This window comes from Mizuhopecten yessoensis, unplaced genomic scaffold, assembly GCF_002113885.1.
Source record: "Mizuhopecten yessoensis strain PY_sf001 unplaced genomic scaffold, ASM211388v2 scaffold10359, whole genome shotgun sequence".
NCBI lineage: Eukaryota > Metazoa > Mollusca > Bivalvia > Pectinida > Pectinidae > Mizuhopecten > Mizuhopecten yessoensis.
In genome coordinates this window covers 944,187-961,803 of record NW_018408507.1, presented here as the reverse complement: position 1 = coordinate 961,803, position 17,617 = coordinate 944,187, and the positions used below count along the sequence as shown (strand labels likewise).

Sequence of the window (17,617 nt, the reverse complement as noted above, 5' to 3'; positions counted from 1 at the left end):
CCTCCTCTGTTAACTCTAAAGCTCCCTCAAGGCTCAGTGCTTGGACCTCTCTTATTCTCCTTGACCGACATATCCTCCTCTGTTAACTCTAGAACTCCCTCAAGGCTCAGTGCTTGGACCTCTCTTATTCTACTTGACCAACATATCCTCCTCTGTTAACTCTAAAACTCCCTCAAAGCTCAGTGCTTGGACCTCTCTTATTCTGCTTGACCGACATATCCTCCTCTGTTAACTCTAGAACTCCCTCAAGGCTCAGTGCTTGGACCTCTATTGTTCTACATGACCGACATATCCTCCACTGTTAACTCTCAAACTCCCTCAAGGATCAGTGCTTGGACTTCTCTTGTGCTACATGGCCGACCTTCCCTCTTCTGTTAACTCTAAAACTCCCACAAGGCTCAGTGCTTGGACCTCTATTGTTCTACATGACCGACATATCCTCCACTGTTAACTCTCAAACTCCCTCAAGGATCAGTGCTTGGACTTCTCTTGTGCTACATGGCCGACCTTCCCTCTTCTGTTAACTCTAAAACTCCCACAAGGCTCAGTGCTTGGACCTCTATTGTTCTACATGACCGACATATCCTCCACTGTTAACTCTCAAACTCCCTCAAGGCTCAGTGCTTGGACCTCTCTTATTCTACTTGACCGACGTTTCCTCCTCTGTTAACTCTAAAACTCCCTCAAGTCTCAGTGCTTGGACCTCTATTGTTCTACATGACCGACATATCCTCCTCTGTTAACTCTCAAACTCCCTCAAGGCTCAGTGCTTGGACCTCTCTTATTCTACTTGACCGACGTTTCCTCCTCTGTTAACTCTAAAACTCCCTCAAGGCTCAGTGCTTGGACTTCTTTTATTCTACTTGACCGACATTTCCTCCACTGTTAACTCTCAAACTCCCTCAAGGATCAGTGCTTGGACTTCTCTTGTGCTACATGGCCGACCTTCCCTCTTCTGTTAACTCTAAAACTCCCTCAAGGCTCAGTGCTTGGACCTCTATTGTTCTACATGACCGACATTTCCTCCTCTGTTAACTCTAAAACTCCCTCAAGGCTCAGTGCTTGAACCTCTCTTGTTCTACTTGACCGACATATCCTCCTCTTTTAAATCTATATTCCTCCAGGCTCAGTGCTTGGACCCCTCTTGTTCTACATGACCGACCTCCCCTCCTCTGTTAACTCTAACACTTCCTCAAGGCTCAGTGCTTGGACCTCTATTGTTCTACATGACCGACATATCCTCCTCTGTTAACTCTAAAACTCCCTCAAGGCTCAGTGCTTGAACCTCTCTTGTTCTACTTGACCGACATATCCTCCTCTGTTAAATCTATATTCCTCCAGGCTCAGTGCTTGGACCCCTCTTGTTCTACATGACCGACCTCCCCTCCTCTGTTAACTCTAACACTTCCTCAAGGCTCAGTGCTTGGACCTCTCTTGTTCTACATGACCGACCTTCCCTCCTCTGTTAACTCTAACACTTCCTTAAGGCTCAGTGCTTGGAACTCTCTTGTTCCTAGTCTACACAATCCCTCCATCGTCAGTTAACTCTAACACTCGTCTCTTTGCTGATGACTGCATTCTCTATAGGCACATTTTATCTACTGATGATACCCACTTCAAAATGATACCCAATCTCTCTGACCAAAACTGAAAAACATGGGGTATGTAATTCCATCTTAGTAATTGTACCTCTAATGCTGTATCTAGATCAGGAACTCCCATCCTGACTTCTTACAATCTGGGACACAATCTTGCAAAACTCACTTGGAATGTTCAGTTCTCTAAACGTCCCTACACACGTTCCTGCACACGTCCCTAAACACGAATAAACCAAAAACAACAAGAGTGTAAAGGAGAGCGCCAGGATCCACCTCAATACTAGTAGTGTCACCTCAATGTAAGGACAGTCATGTTAGAATTCAGGTGAAATACAGAGTAAAGCCGGCATAACCATTTACAAAATCAGAAGTAACCACAGCCATTCATGACAAACAATGTCAAACTTTTTTCAGACAGAATTGATTATTTATGCTGATTTCCTTTCCATACTTGATGTCCCTCCCGTAGTCTTCCTCAAAACATGTTTTCTTCTCCGATTCTAAATGCCTTTAAATGAAAGCTTCGGATTACCACATGTAAACAGGTACCCCTTTATTTTTTTTTATCTATTTTGTATGTAATTAACACCCCTTATATACTTACGGCAAACAAAGTTATACAACTTTTGGGTTTTAGCCTTATCAACAAATTTCAATCAAAACCCTTCTTCTTGATAATTGATTACATATATCTAGTGCCAAAACCTGACCACCTGTACATGTGAAGGCTTCGTGGCAGACAGTGTTAGAGGATTTGCTGAGGATAATTACCCCCAGCGTCCTTGTTTATGAAATTCAGAATAATCGTCATGATCATTTACTAATAAAATATCTAACTAAATCCCTCAGAACATTGGGCCATAATGGAAACTATGAAAAATGGTATGCTAAAAGGTGGGCAGAGCATCTGGGCAACTTAAGAAAATGCTGAACATTTATTTTTGATTCAGTCTATTTGAAATACACATATTTAACAATCTATGACATATCAAAGCAAACAAATATACACTTACCAATGATTTTATAATGTATTGACCGTTAACGTGGGTCACATTCAACCTCTGTCAAGTAGGATGTTAACATTCCGGTCCAAATAATCTACATTATTTATATTGTCGGCTGTAGTTGGATACAAATAATCTACATTATTTATATTGTCGGCTGTAGTGGGATACAAATAATCTACATTATTTATATTGTCGGCTGTAGTTGGATATATGTAACTTTATGTATCTTTTAAATGTCAAAACGAAAACACGGACACAGAACCCATTCAGAGTTCCAAGATTACTACATAAAATGTTTTTGAAGCCGGAGGGTTGAGAACAGCTGAAAGTCATCTTGCGTAATCTACTCAAAACTGTTCAGGGCCGTCATCAGCGCACGTGACCAACGTACGTGACACCCCCTTACCATTAACTTACAAATAGTATTTACATAAGTACATTAACTGGAACTATCGTGTGACACCCCCAAAACTCCGTTTGTTGTGAGCTCTGTAACCTTTATGCGCACGTCAATATTTTATGCTTTAGGTATCCTGATTGTAACAAACTTATTTTAATTGAATATTTTTAATTCTTGACTAGTGATTATAGTTATGTATTACACTGCCCAAACCAAAAACTCAAAGCTAAAATAATACTAAACATGTTCAAATCTCTATCATTATTTTTGCAAAATACAGAATTTCGCATGACCACGGAATTAGACTAAGTCCGTAATATGACACAACCACAACCGACCTATGAATTCCCAAACTTTCTCGTCGTAGACCCATTGTATACCTGTGGAAACAAGGGTACATGTCCATCTTAGAGAGTTACATTGTCCTCGTGTTAAATCCAGTTAGACTGTACTGTAGAATACGACCACGGTATGTATAACATTTGGCTGACAGTAATCATAACACTTTTATTTAAGTAATGTTTCATCACTATTTCAAATATTACATAAAATATGATGTATTTGTTCACAATGATTACGTTTTACCCTACATTGTTCCTACATGTGTGATAACCTATTATGTATAGCTAATTATAATCATGGTTCTCATGCTAAAACTTTATAACCCTGAATTACACAAATGTTAACGACATCAACACAACTTTAAACGGAGTCATAGGATATAGAACGGAATACAAATTATAAAGTTTAATATCCCATATAAATAGAGGGGGTTCAACTGGGTAATAAACATTTCCACAGCCTGATGCTATATTAGCTGCTGTGTATACCGACAGCTGTGTGTAGTTCACTGACAACCCTAGAAAATGTACTAGGAGACTGATAGGGAGATCCGTCCAGCTATCAGGCCGCACCCTGCTGGTACCATAAAGCCCGGTAAGATTAACCAATGGTTAGGGAGAATTTCAAATATGAATACTACAAAATGGGGACAATCTGATATCCGTTAACTGCTATAGATTTGTTGAGACATAAGAGGTTGATGTGCTTTGAGTAAGGTATTTGCTTTGAAAGCCGTTATGTCTTATTAACATCAATGAGACTTTTCACTGTCCCTTGATTAAAGTTGACCAGTCCTTGAGTCGCCGGGGCCAGGCTCAGTGGCACATGGTAGGATATAATAAATAGACACTGTGCACCTATACTATACCCCTCTAAATGTGTGTTACTTTTCCATGTTAATGCAACAAGTATTTAGCAGGGGCATTTTTATCGGAAAGGATCTAATTATATATATAATGATATCATGTGGTATACAAAATATGGCTTGTACATCAAATATTGCTACTCCTATTTTTTACATTTATTTAACCTGTAAATTTAAAAGAAACACCATAACATTGAATTTAAGAAACAAAAGGCCAAGAGGACCAGTATCACTAACCTGAATATCTAGTGCCATCGTGGCAAAACGGCCTCAATAAATATAATGCTGCTTACATTTCCCAAGTTTTGCTTCATCTCTTACCAACATCATTCCTTAAATCAATATTTAATTCCCTGGTCCCAAGGATGCCTTACACTGAATGTAATTTAAATGTGATCTACTATTGACGAAGAGTAGATTTCCAGGTTAACATCCCTGGGATTTCAACAGATTAACCTAGATAGCACCAGGTTTTTATCTTAGTCCATGGTTATGCTTATGTCAGCCTGGCAAAATAGTATAGCTGCTTCTTACTGACTTGGCTGGCAAGAATTTCGCTCCAGCAGGGCATATTGACAAGAATATTTAGCGATACCTTCATAAGAATTGCTATAAGCCCTGGAAAACTTGGGACTAGTTCTTTCCAGCAAGGGAAAGATATGTGAGCCCAGTAAAATACTAGTCGCTTCCTGGTGACTTTGTTAGGGAGCATTTCTCTTCATTCAGTAAAGACTAGTACTACGTGGTCCCTGGTTCAACCTCTATCAGAGATAATTCATTGATTTTTTTTTTACCTTTCCTGTAACACTCCTTAGGCGGCACCATCTTCACAAAGTCTTCCACACCAACAGAACTCCTAACAATCCCTACCCTCAGTGTCCATACATATAACCCCAATACCAGTCCCCACCCCCAGCGTCCATACATATAACCCCAATACCAGACCCCACCCTTAATGTCCATACATATAACCCCAATACCAGTCCCCTCCCCCAGTGTCCATATCATATATCCCCAATACCAGTCCCCACCCTCAGTGTCCATAGATATAACCCCAATACCAGTCCCCACCCTCAATGTCCATATCATATATCCCCAATACCAGTGCCCACCCTTAGTGTCCATACATATAACCCCAATAACAGCCCCCACCCCCAGTGTCCATATCATATATCCCCAATACCAGTCCCCAACCTCAGTGTCCATACATATGACCCCAATACCAGTCCCCACCCTTAGTGTCCATTCCATATATCCCCAATACCAGTCCCCAACCTCAGTGTCCATACATATGACCCCAATACCAGTCCCCACCCTTAGTGTCCATTCCATATATCCCCAATACCAGTCCCCAACCTCAGTGTCCATACATATGACCCCAATACCAGTCCCCACCCTTAGTGTCCATTCCATATATCCCCAATACCAGTCCCCACCCTCAGTGTCCATAGATATAACCCCAATACCAGTCCCCACCCTCAATGTCCATATCATATATCCCCAATACCAGTCCCCACCCTTAATGTCCATACATATAATCCCAATACCAGTCCCCACCCTCAGTGTCCGTACATATAACCCCAATACCAGTCCCCACCTTCAGTGTCCATACATATAACCCCAATACCAGGCCCCACCCTTAGTGTCCATACATATAACCCCAATAACAGCCCCCACCCCCAGTGTCCATATCATATATCCCCAATACCAGTCCCCACCCTTAGTGTCCATTCCATATATCCCCAATACCAGTCCCCAACCTCAGTGTCCATACATATGACCCCAATACCAGTCCCCACCCTTAGTGTCCATATCATATATCCCCAATACCAGCCCCCACCCTTAGTGTCCATACATATAACCCCAATAACAGCCCCCACCCCCAGTGTCCATATCATATATCCCCAATACCAGTGCCCACCCTTAGTGTCCATACATATAACCCCAATAACAGCCCCCACCCCCAGTGTCCATATCATATATCCCCAATACCAGCCCCCACCCTTAGTGTCCATACATATAACCCCAATACCAGTCCCCACCCTTAATGTCCATACATATAACCCCAATACCAGTCCCCACCCTTAGTGTCCATTCCATATATCCCCAATACCAGTCCCCAACCTCAGTGTCCATACATATGACCCCAATACCAGTCCCCACCCTTAGTGTCCATATCATATATCCCCAATACCAGTCCCCAACCTCAGTGACCATACATATAACCCCAATACCAGTCCCCACCCCCAGTGTCCATACCTATAACCCCAATACCAGTCCCCACCCTCAGTGTCCATATCATATATCCCCAATACCAGTCCCCACCCTCAGTGTCCATACATATAACCCCAATACCAGTCCCCACCCTTAGTGTCCACATCATATATCCCCAATACCAGTCCCCAACCTCAGTGTCCATACATAGAACCCCAATACCAGTCCCAACCCTCAGTGTCCATACATATAACCCCAATCCCAGTCCCCAACCTCAGTGTCCATACATAGAACCCCAATCCCAGTCCCCACCCTCAGTGTCCATACATATAACCCCAATACCAGGCCCCACCCTTAGTGTCCATACCATATATCCCCAATACCAGTCCCCACCCTCAGTGTCCATACCTATAACCCCAATACCAGTCCCCACCCTCAGTGTCCATACATAGAACCCCAATACCAGTCCCCACCCTCAGTGTCCATACCTATAACCCCAATACCAGTCCCCACCCTCAGTGTCCATACCTATAACCCCAATACCAGTCCCCACCCTTAGTGTCCATATCATATATACCCTATACCAGTCCCCAACCTCAGTGTCCATACATATAACCCCAATACCAGTCCCCATCCCCAATACCAGTCCCCACCCTTAGTGTCCATATCATATATCCCCTATACCAGTCCCCAACCTCAGTGTCCATACATATAACCCACATATCAACCCCCAGCCCCAGTGTCCATACATATAACCCCAATACCAGTCCCCACCCTTAGTGTCCATACATATAACCCCAATACCAGTCCCCAACCTCAGTGTCCATACATATAACCCAAATACCAGTCCCTAGTCTCAGTGTCCATACCATATAACCCCAATACCAGTCCCCAACCTCAGTGTCCATACATATAACCCACATATCAATCCCCAGCCCCAGTGTCCATACATATAACCCCAATACCAGTCCCCACCCTCAGTGTCCATACCTATAACCCCCATACTAGTCCCAACCCTCAGTGTCCATACCTATAACCCCAATACCAGTCCCCAACCTCAGTGTCCATACCTATAACCCACATACCAATCCCCACCGTCAGTGTCTATACCTATAACCCCCATACCAATCCCCACCATCAGTGTCCATACCTATAACCCCCATACCAATCCACACCCTCAGTGTCCATACCTATAACCCCAATACCAATCCCCACCTTCAGTGTCCGTACCTATAACCCCCATACCAATCCCCACCTGCAGTGTCCGTACCTATAACCCACATACCAATCCCTATACTCAGTGTCAATACCTATAACCCCCATACCAATCCCCTCCTTCAGTGTCCGTACCTATAACCCACATACATAACCCCAATACCAGTCCCCACCCTCAGTGTCCATAAATATAACCCCAATACCACTCCCCACCCTTAGTGTCCATTCCATATATCCCCAATACCAGTCCCCAACCTCAGTGTCCATACCTATAACCCACATATCAATCCCCACCCTCAGTGTCCATATCTATCCCCACCCTCAGTGTCCATACCTATAACCCCAATACCAATCCCCACCTTCAGTGTCCGTACGTATAACCCACATACCAATCCCCACCCTCAGTGTCCATAGCTATAACCCACATACCAATCCCCACCCTCAGTGTCTATACCTACCCCAATACCAGTCCCCAACCTCAGTGTCCATACCTATAACCCACATATCAATCCTCACACTCAGTGTCCATACCTATAACCCAAATACCAACCCCAACCCTCAGAGTCCATACCTATCACCACCCTCAGTGTCCATACCCACACTCAGTGTCTATACCTATTACCCCCATACCAATCCCCACCCTCAGTGTCCATAGCTATAACCCACATACCAATCCCCACCCTCAGTGTCCATACCAATCCCCACCCCCAGTGTCCATACCTATAACCCCAATACCAATCCCCACCTTCAGTGTCCGTACGTATAACCCACATACCAATCCCCACCCTCAGTGTCTATACCTATAACCCCCATGCCAATCCCCACCATCAGTGTCCATACCTATATCATATATCCCCAATACCAGTCCCCAACCTCAGTGTCCATACATATAACCCCAATACCAGTCCCAACCCTCAGTGTCCATACATATAACCCCAATCCCAGTCCCCACCCTCAGTGTCCATACATATAACCCCAATCCCAGTCCCCACCCTCAGTGTCCATACATATAACCCCAATCCCAGTCCCCACCCTCAGTGTCCATACATATAACCCCAATACCAGTCCCAACCCTCAGTGTCCATACATATAACCCCAATACCAGTCCCAACCCTCAGTGTCCATACATATAACCCCAATCCCAGTCCCCACCCTCAGTGTCCATACATATAACCCCAATCCCAGTCCCCACCCTCAGTGTCCATACATATAACCCCAATCCCAGTCCCCACCCTCAGTGTCCATACATATAACCCCAATACCAGTCCCAACCCTCAGTGTCCATACATATAACCCCAATACCAGTCCCCACCCCCAGTGTCCATATCATATATCCCCAATACCAGTCCCCAACCTCAGTGTCCATACCTATAACCCACATACCAATCCCCACCCTCAGTGTCCATACCTATAGCTACTATTCTGATCTCAGCACTCAGTGTCCATACCTATAACCCACATATCAATCCTCACACTCAGTGTCCATACCTATAACCCAAATACCAATCCCCATCCTAGTGTCCATACCTATAACCCATATACCAATCCCCACCCTCAGTGTCCATACCTATAACCCCCATACCAATCCTCACCCTAAGTGTCCATACCTATAACCCAAATACCAATCCCTACCCTCAGTGTCCATACCTATAACCACTATTCTGATCTCCATCATCAGTGTCCATACCTATAACCAAAATACCAATCCCAACCCTCAGTGTCCATACCTATCACCACCCTCAGTGTCCATACCTATAACCCAAATACCAATCCCAACTTTCGGTGTCAATACCTATAACCCACATATCTATCCCCACCCTCAGTGTCCATACCTATAACCCACATATCAATCCCCACCCTCAGTGTCCATACCTATAACCCAAATACCAATCACCACCCTCAGTGTCAATACCTATAACCACTATTCTGATCTCAGCACTCAGTGTCCATACCTATAACCCAAATACCAATCCCTACCCTCAGTGTCCATACTTATAACCACTATTCTGATCTCCATCATCAGTGTCCATACCTATAACCAAAATACCAATCCCAATCCTCAGTGTCCATACCTATCACCACCCTCAGTGTCCATACCTATAACCCAAATACCAATCACAAACCTCAGTGTCAATACTTATAACCCCCATACTAGTCCCCACCCTCAGTGTCCATACCTATAACCCCCATACTAGTTCCCACCCTCAGTTTCCATACCTATAACCCCCATACTAGTACCAACCCTCAGTGTCCATACCTATAACCCCCATACCAGTCCCCAACTTCAGTGTCCATACCTATAACCAAAATACCAATCCCTACCCTCAGTGTCCATACCTATAACCCAAATACCAATCCCAACCCTCAGAGTCCATACCTATCACCACCCTCAGTGTCCATACCTATAACCACTATTCTGATCTCCATCATCAGTGTCCATACCTATAACAAAAAAACCAATCCCAACCCTTAGTGTCCATACCTATCACCACCCTCAGTGTCCATACCTATAACCCAAATACCAACCCCAACCCTCAGTGTCAATACTTATAACCCCCATACTAGTCCCCACCCTCAGTGTCCATCCCTATCACCACCCTCAGTGTCCATACCTATCAATCCCCACCCTCAGTGTCCATACCTATAACCCCCATACTAGTCCCCACCCTCAGTGTCCATACCTATAACCCCCATACTAGTCCCCACCCTCAGTTTTCATACCTATAACCCCCATACTACTACCAACCCTCAGTGTCCATACCTATAACCCCCATACCAGTCCCCAACCTCAGTGTCCATACCTATAACCAAAATACCAATCCCCATCCTCAGTGTCCATATACCTATAACCCCAATACCAGTCCACATCCTCAGTGTCCATACCTATAACTTTGATACCAATCCCCATCCTCAGTGTCCATACTTATAACCCACATATCAATCCCCACCCTCAGTGTCCATACCTATAACCCACATATCCATCCCCACCCTCAGTGTCCATACCTATAACCCATCCCATACCAGTCCCCAACCTCAGTGTCCATACCTATAACCAAAATACCAATCCCCATCCTCAGTGTCCATATACCTATAACCCCAATACCAGTCCACCTCCTCAGTGTCCATACCTATAACTTTGATACCAACCCCCATCCTCAGTGTCCATACTTATAACCCACATATCACTCCCCACCCTCAGTGTCCATACCTATAACCCCCATACCAATCCCCACCTTCAGTGTCCGTACCTATAACCCACATACCAATCCCTATCCTCAGTGTCCATACCTATAACCACATACCAATCCCCACCCTCAGTGTCCATATCTATAACCCATATACCAATACCCACCCTCACTGTCCATACCTATAACCCATATGGCAATCACCACTCTCAGTGTCCATTCCTATAACCCACATACCAATCCCCATCCTCGGTGTCAATACCTATAACCCACATACCAATCCCCACCCTCGGTGTCAATACCTATAACCCACATACCAATCCCCATCCCCGGTGTCAATACCTATAACCCACATACCAATCCCCATCCTCAGTGTCCATACCTATAACCCACATCCCAATCCCCACCCTCAGTGTCCATAGCTATAACCCAACCTATAACCCAAATACCAATCCCAACCCTCGGTGTCAAAACTTATAACCCCCATACTAGTTCCCACCCTCAGTGTCCATACCTATAACCCACATATCCATCCCCACCCTCAGTGTCCATACCTATAACCCCCATACTAGTTCCCACCCTCAGTGTCCATACCTTTAACCCACATATCAATCCCCCCCCTCAGTGTCCATACCTATAACCCAAATACCAATCCCCATCCTCAGTGTCCATACCTATAACCCACATCCCAATCCCCACCCTCAGTGTCCATAGCTATAACCCAACCTATAACCCAAATACCAATCCCAACCCTCAGAGTCCATACCTATCACCACCCTCAGTGTCCATACCTATAACCCATATATCAATCCCCACCCTCAGTGTCCATATCTAGAACCCATATACCAATCCCCACCCTCACTGTCCATACCTATAACCCATATGTCAATCCCCACTCTCAGTGTCCATACCTATAACCCACATACCAATCGCTATCCTCAGTGTCCATACCTATACCCCACATACCAATCCCCACCATCAGTGTCCATAGCTATAACCCACATACCAATACCCACCCTCAGTGTCCATAGCTATAACCCACATACCAATCCCCACCCTCGGTGTCCATACCTATAACCACTATTCTGATCCCCACCCTCAGTGTACATATCAATCGCCACCTTTAGTGTCCATAGCTATAACCCATATGTCAATCCCCACTCTCAGTGTCCATACCTATAACCCATATACCAATCCCCACCATCAGTGGCAATACCTATAACCCACATATCAATCCCCACCCTCGGTGTCAATACCTATAACCCATATACCAATCCCCAGCATCAGTGTCAATACCTATAACCCACATATCCATCCCCACCCTCAGTGTCCATACCTATAACTCATATACCAATCCCCATCCTCAGTGTCCATACCTATAACCCACATACCAATCCCTATCCTCAGTGTCCATACCTATAACCCACATATCCATCCCCACCCTCAGTGTCCATACCTATAACCCATATACCAATCCTAATCCTCAGTGTCCATACATATAACCACTATTCTGATCCCAACCCTCAGTGCACATATCAATCCTCACCTTCAGTGTCCATACCTATAACCCTTATACCAATCCCCACCATCAGTGTCAATACCTATAACCCACATACCAATCCTCACCATCAGTGTCAATACCTATAACCCACATATCAATCCCCACCTTCAGTGTCCATACCTATAACCCATATACCAATCCCCATCCTCAGTGTCCATACCTATAACCCACATACCAATCCCAACCCTCAGTGTCCATACCTATAACCCATATACCAATCCCAATCCTCAGTGTCCATACCTATAACCCACATACCAATCGCTATCCTCAGTGTCCATACCTATAACCCACATACCAATCCCAACCCTCAGTGTCCATACCTATAACCCACATATCAATCCCCACCCTCAGTGTCCATACCTATTACCCATATACCAATCCCCATCCTCAGTGTCCATACCTATAACCCAAATACCAATCCCCACCCTCAGTGTCCATACCTATTACCCATATGCCAATCCCCATCCTCAGTGTCCATACCTATAACCCAAATACCAATCCCCACCCTCAGTGTCCATACCTATAACCCACATACCAATCCCAACCCTCAGTGTCCATACCTATAACTCATATACCAATCCCTATCCTCAGTGTCCATACCTATAACCCACATACCAATCCCAACCCTCAGTGTCCATACCTAAAACCCAAATACCAATCCCTATCCTCAGTGTCCATACCTATAACCCACATACCAATCCCTATCATCAGTGTCCATTCCGATAACCCACATACCAATCCAAACCCTCAGTGTCCATACCTATAACCCATATTCCAATCCCCATCCTCAGTGTCCATACCTAAAACCCAAATACCAATCCTATAACCCACATACCAATCCCCATCCTCGGTGTCAATACCTATAACCCACATACAAATCCCCAACCTCAGTGTCCATACCTATAACCCACATACCAATCCCAACCCTCAGTGTCCATACCTATAACTCATATACCAATCCCTATCCTCAGTGTCCATACATATAACCCACATACCAATCCCAACCCTCAGTGTCCATACCTAAAACCCAAATACCAATCCTATAACCCACATACCAATCCCCATCCTCAGTGTCCATACCTATAACCCACATACCAATCCCAACCCTCAGTGTCCATACCTATAACCCATATACCAATCCCCATCCTCAGTGTCCATACCTAAAACCCAAATACCAATCCCTATCCTCAGTGTCCATACCTATAACCACATACCAATCCCCACCCTCAGTGTCCATACCAATCCCCACCCCCAGTGTCCATACCTATAACCCCAATACCAATCCCTACCCTCAGTGTCCATACCAATCCACAGCCTTAGCGTCCATACCTATAACCCCAATACCAATCCCCACCCCAAGTGTCCATACCTATAACCCCAAAACCAATCCCTTCCCTCAGTGTACATACCAATCTCCAGCCTTAGTGTCCATACCTATAACCCCATACCTATCCCCACCATCAGTGTCCATACTGATCCCCACCCTCGGTGTCCATACCAATCCCCACCCTCATTGTCCATACCTATCCCCACCCTCATTGTCCATACCTATCCCCACCCTCAGTGTCCATACTGATCCCCACCCTCGGTGTCCATACCTATTCACACCCTCAGCGGTACACATTCAACACTCACACTTATCCTTTCAGAGTTATCTTTATTCCTATCCCATATACAAATCTCCTCAGCAGCACTGACCCCTCACAGAAATGTCTATAGGCCCTACATATAGCCATATTGTTTTCTTGTGTCATTTCTGTAATCACTAGGAAGCACCTAAAACAATTTAGGAGAAGGCAGTCCTAAGGTCATATAGCTTGTGCCAAATCTGTTGTTCAAAATGTTTTGGCAATAAAATGTGTTTAAACTAATTAGCCTAATTTAAATATAGTACAGTACCTGTTAGAAATCCATGTGTTCACATCCTTACTCCAGTGTAGAACTTGTTTCAAAGTAGGTGCTACAAGTTTCCTTTTTCTAGGTCACATACTTCCCATGGTAAGAACACACAGCTCCACATTCAAGTTGATATCTCAACATAAATAAACACAAGTTGCTGTATCCAGAGAAAACCACTCCTTGTGATCTGCCAGTGTAGTTACCAGTCTGTGACCTACTACATTGTACTGTGTAGCCTGCAGACAACTGAATCCAACTACTATGTTACTTATTGACCAATTAGATTTCATCTCTTTTCAGATTTGAAATAATTGGAGCATGACTTAAAAAAAGTCTAACAGGTCCCTATAGCGACCAGATGTGGGCTGAATCTATCAGCCTCAGCAGCAAGCAGTGAGATGAAAACAGTAGATAGTGACAGAGCTGAAACACTACCCCAATGTTCACTCATACACTCAGGCATGGATTCCTTGTGAAAGTTTCAAAATATCAAAAAAGAAACAGATCCAGATGAAAATTAAAAGTACATGTACATTTATACAGTGTTTATAAGTAAAATAAAAAATCAATGTACATTATCCACACATGAATTTATGAATTCCAGGTGTTGACACCCAGTTCCAGTATAACTTTATGTTGCTATATCTCAAAGCTCTTTAAAACCAAATTCAAGTTTGTGTGAGTTTTTTTCAGCAGAAAGGTATCTTTATAGCAGCTCCGTGATCATATAGTCACAGATATTCAAATAAGGAAATAATGACAAGAGGTCCATAGTGCATGTATGGCTCACGTTTTTTTCTTTTTTTTCATCTTGTCCGAAGGGGTTCAGCAGGGGTAAAATTTCAGGCATCTAAAAACACTTCAAACAAACCAGATATTGGATTGTTGTGGTATCCATTGAATATGTTCTACAAAGTCTGCAAAAAAGGGTTACAGGAGTCAAATTTGTCAAAACAATAAAACAGGTTCTTCCAAAGAACAGAAAGGCCTAGATTCATATTTGGCCAGTAACTTCAATGTCACAGGGCTCAAATTTGTTTAAACTTTTACACTTCTTCTGAAGAACAGCAAGACCTAGTGTCTATGTCATTTGGCAATTATTTGCTTGCATGAAATGCTACAAACCACCTTGACTTATATTAAAAGTCACAGGGTTCAAATTTATTAAAACACTCAAAAAAAATGAATAACCAAAATCTAAGTCTACAGTAAAAATAAAACAGAAAACATTTGGCCCAGAGTTCACTGACATGAAATAAATAATGTTATTATATTCCTACGTAAGAATAATTTTCAAGAATTTGCTAAATTACCTCTATTGGACCCCACCTCTCAGGCTCCAGGCCAAGGATACTTCATACCAAATTTGGACAAAATCCTGTCATTCCTACAGAAGAAGGATTTTGAAGAATTTGCTATGTTTTCCCTATTGGGCCCCTCCCTTCTGCCCCCAGGGGGGCCACACATGCTTTTAATACGAAATTGAGTCCCTTTTCCCAAAGGATGCTCCAGACAAAATTAGGATAAAATCCCTTAATCCCTATGGTAGAAAAAGGATTTTAAAGGTTTTCCCTCTATTTCCCCTATTGGGCCCAACCCCTCAGGTCCCAGGGGGGGCCACACCCACTGTTTATACAAAATTGGTTCCCCTTTACCCAAAGATGGTCCACACCAAATATGGACCAAATCCTTTCATTCCTACAGAAGAAGAAGGATTTTAAAGAATAATTTGCTATGTTTCCCCTATTGGGCCCCACTCCTCAGGCCCCTGGGGGGCCAGACCCAGGGTTTATACAAAATTGGTTTCCCTTCACCCAAGGATGCTTCAGACCAAATATGGAACAAATCCTTCCCTTCCTACAGAAGAGGAAGGATTTTAAAGAATTTCCTATATTTCCCCTATTGGGCCCAACCCCTCAGCCCTTAGGGGGGCAAGACCCACTGTTTCTACAAAATCGGTTCCCCTTAACCCAAGGATGCTCCACACCAAATATGGACTAAATCCTTGTATTCCTTACAGAAGAAGAAGGATTTTAAAGAATAATTTGCTATGTTTCCCCTATTGGGCCCCGCCCCTCAGGCCCCTGAGGGGCCAGACCAACGGTTATACAAAATTGAGTTCCCTTGGCGCCAGACTAAATAAGGATAAAATCCCTTAATCCCTACAATAGGAAAAGGGTTTTGAAGATTTTACCTCTATTTCCCCTATTCGGCCCCGGCCCTCTGCCCCAAACCCATCATTTATACAAAATTGAGTCCCCTTGGCCCTAGGATGCTCCAGGGTAAAATAAGGATAAAATCCCTTAATCCCTACGGTAGAAGAAGTATTTAAACGGTTTTACCTCTATTTCCCCTATTCGGCCCCGCCCCTCTGCACCCAGGGGGGCCACACCCACCATTTATACAAAATTGTGTCCCCTTATCCCAAGGATGCTCCAGACCAAATTTAGTCAAAATCTACTTGGTCGTTCAGAACAAGTAGCATTTAAAAGGAAAAGTTGACAGACGGACGGAGGACGCTTCAGTATGGCATAAGCTCACCATGTTCCTTTGGACAAGGTGAGCTAAAAATGAAGAAAGGGCTTGAATTCTTTATACTTTTGGGTGCCAACTAGACTCAAAATTAGTATGCAACAATTCACCATTGCCAGTGGGTTTTTTTGTAAAAACCGGTGAAAATCTTAAGTACATGTTCAATAAATTAGCAAAGGCCATAACTATATATACATGTAGTGTAATGGGGCACAAGACTCGGCTTAGAATGTGACACGCCAGCTTCTGATGATAGATTAGTAAAGGAAGTTGGGTGAATGTAGGTGAAATAGCAATAGCAATACACTGCAGCACGGCTGGTTACTCGTACTCGAAAGAGAGAGCACATCACACCTGTGCTTTATTCATTGCACCGGTTACCTGTACGATACCGGTTGCAGTACAAAACTTTGGTGTACACATACAAGGCACAGAATGGAACAGCACCCCAGTACCTACAAGAGCTTGTTACCCTGTATCAGCCGTCATGATCACTGCGGTCAAGAGTCAGAATCATTGTTGTGTGTCCCAAAATCTCGTACTATGACCTTTGCTTTAGGAGGGTTTCCGCCACGTTGTGGAATAGCTTACCATCTGCTATTAGAAAGTAAAATACCCTGGCCAAATTCTTTGTGAGAGTTTCGGCCACGTTGTGGAATAGCTTACAATCTGCTATTAGAAAGTAAAATACCCTGGCAAAATTAAAGAGGGACATCAAAACTCACCTCTTCACGTCTGCAGTTTAGGCTCTGCAAAGACTTCATGTACATACCATCCTTTATTTGTTCATTTATGTGCA

General features: G+C 43.8%; 1 protein-coding gene across 1 annotated transcript in view; it reads right to left on the bottom strand.

Moving 5' to 3' along the window:
- Positions 1 to 14,432, bottom strand: part of LOC110460339 (protein TANC2-like) — an 89,346-nt gene extending 74,914 nt beyond the window's left edge. The window contains exon 1 of the mRNA XM_021513192.1: positions 14,287 to 14,432. The gene's annotated coding sequence lies outside the window, so the exon portion shown is untranslated. The remainder of the gene's footprint in view (positions 1 to 14,286) is intronic.
- Positions 14,433 to 17,617: the final 3,185 nt, after the last annotated feature.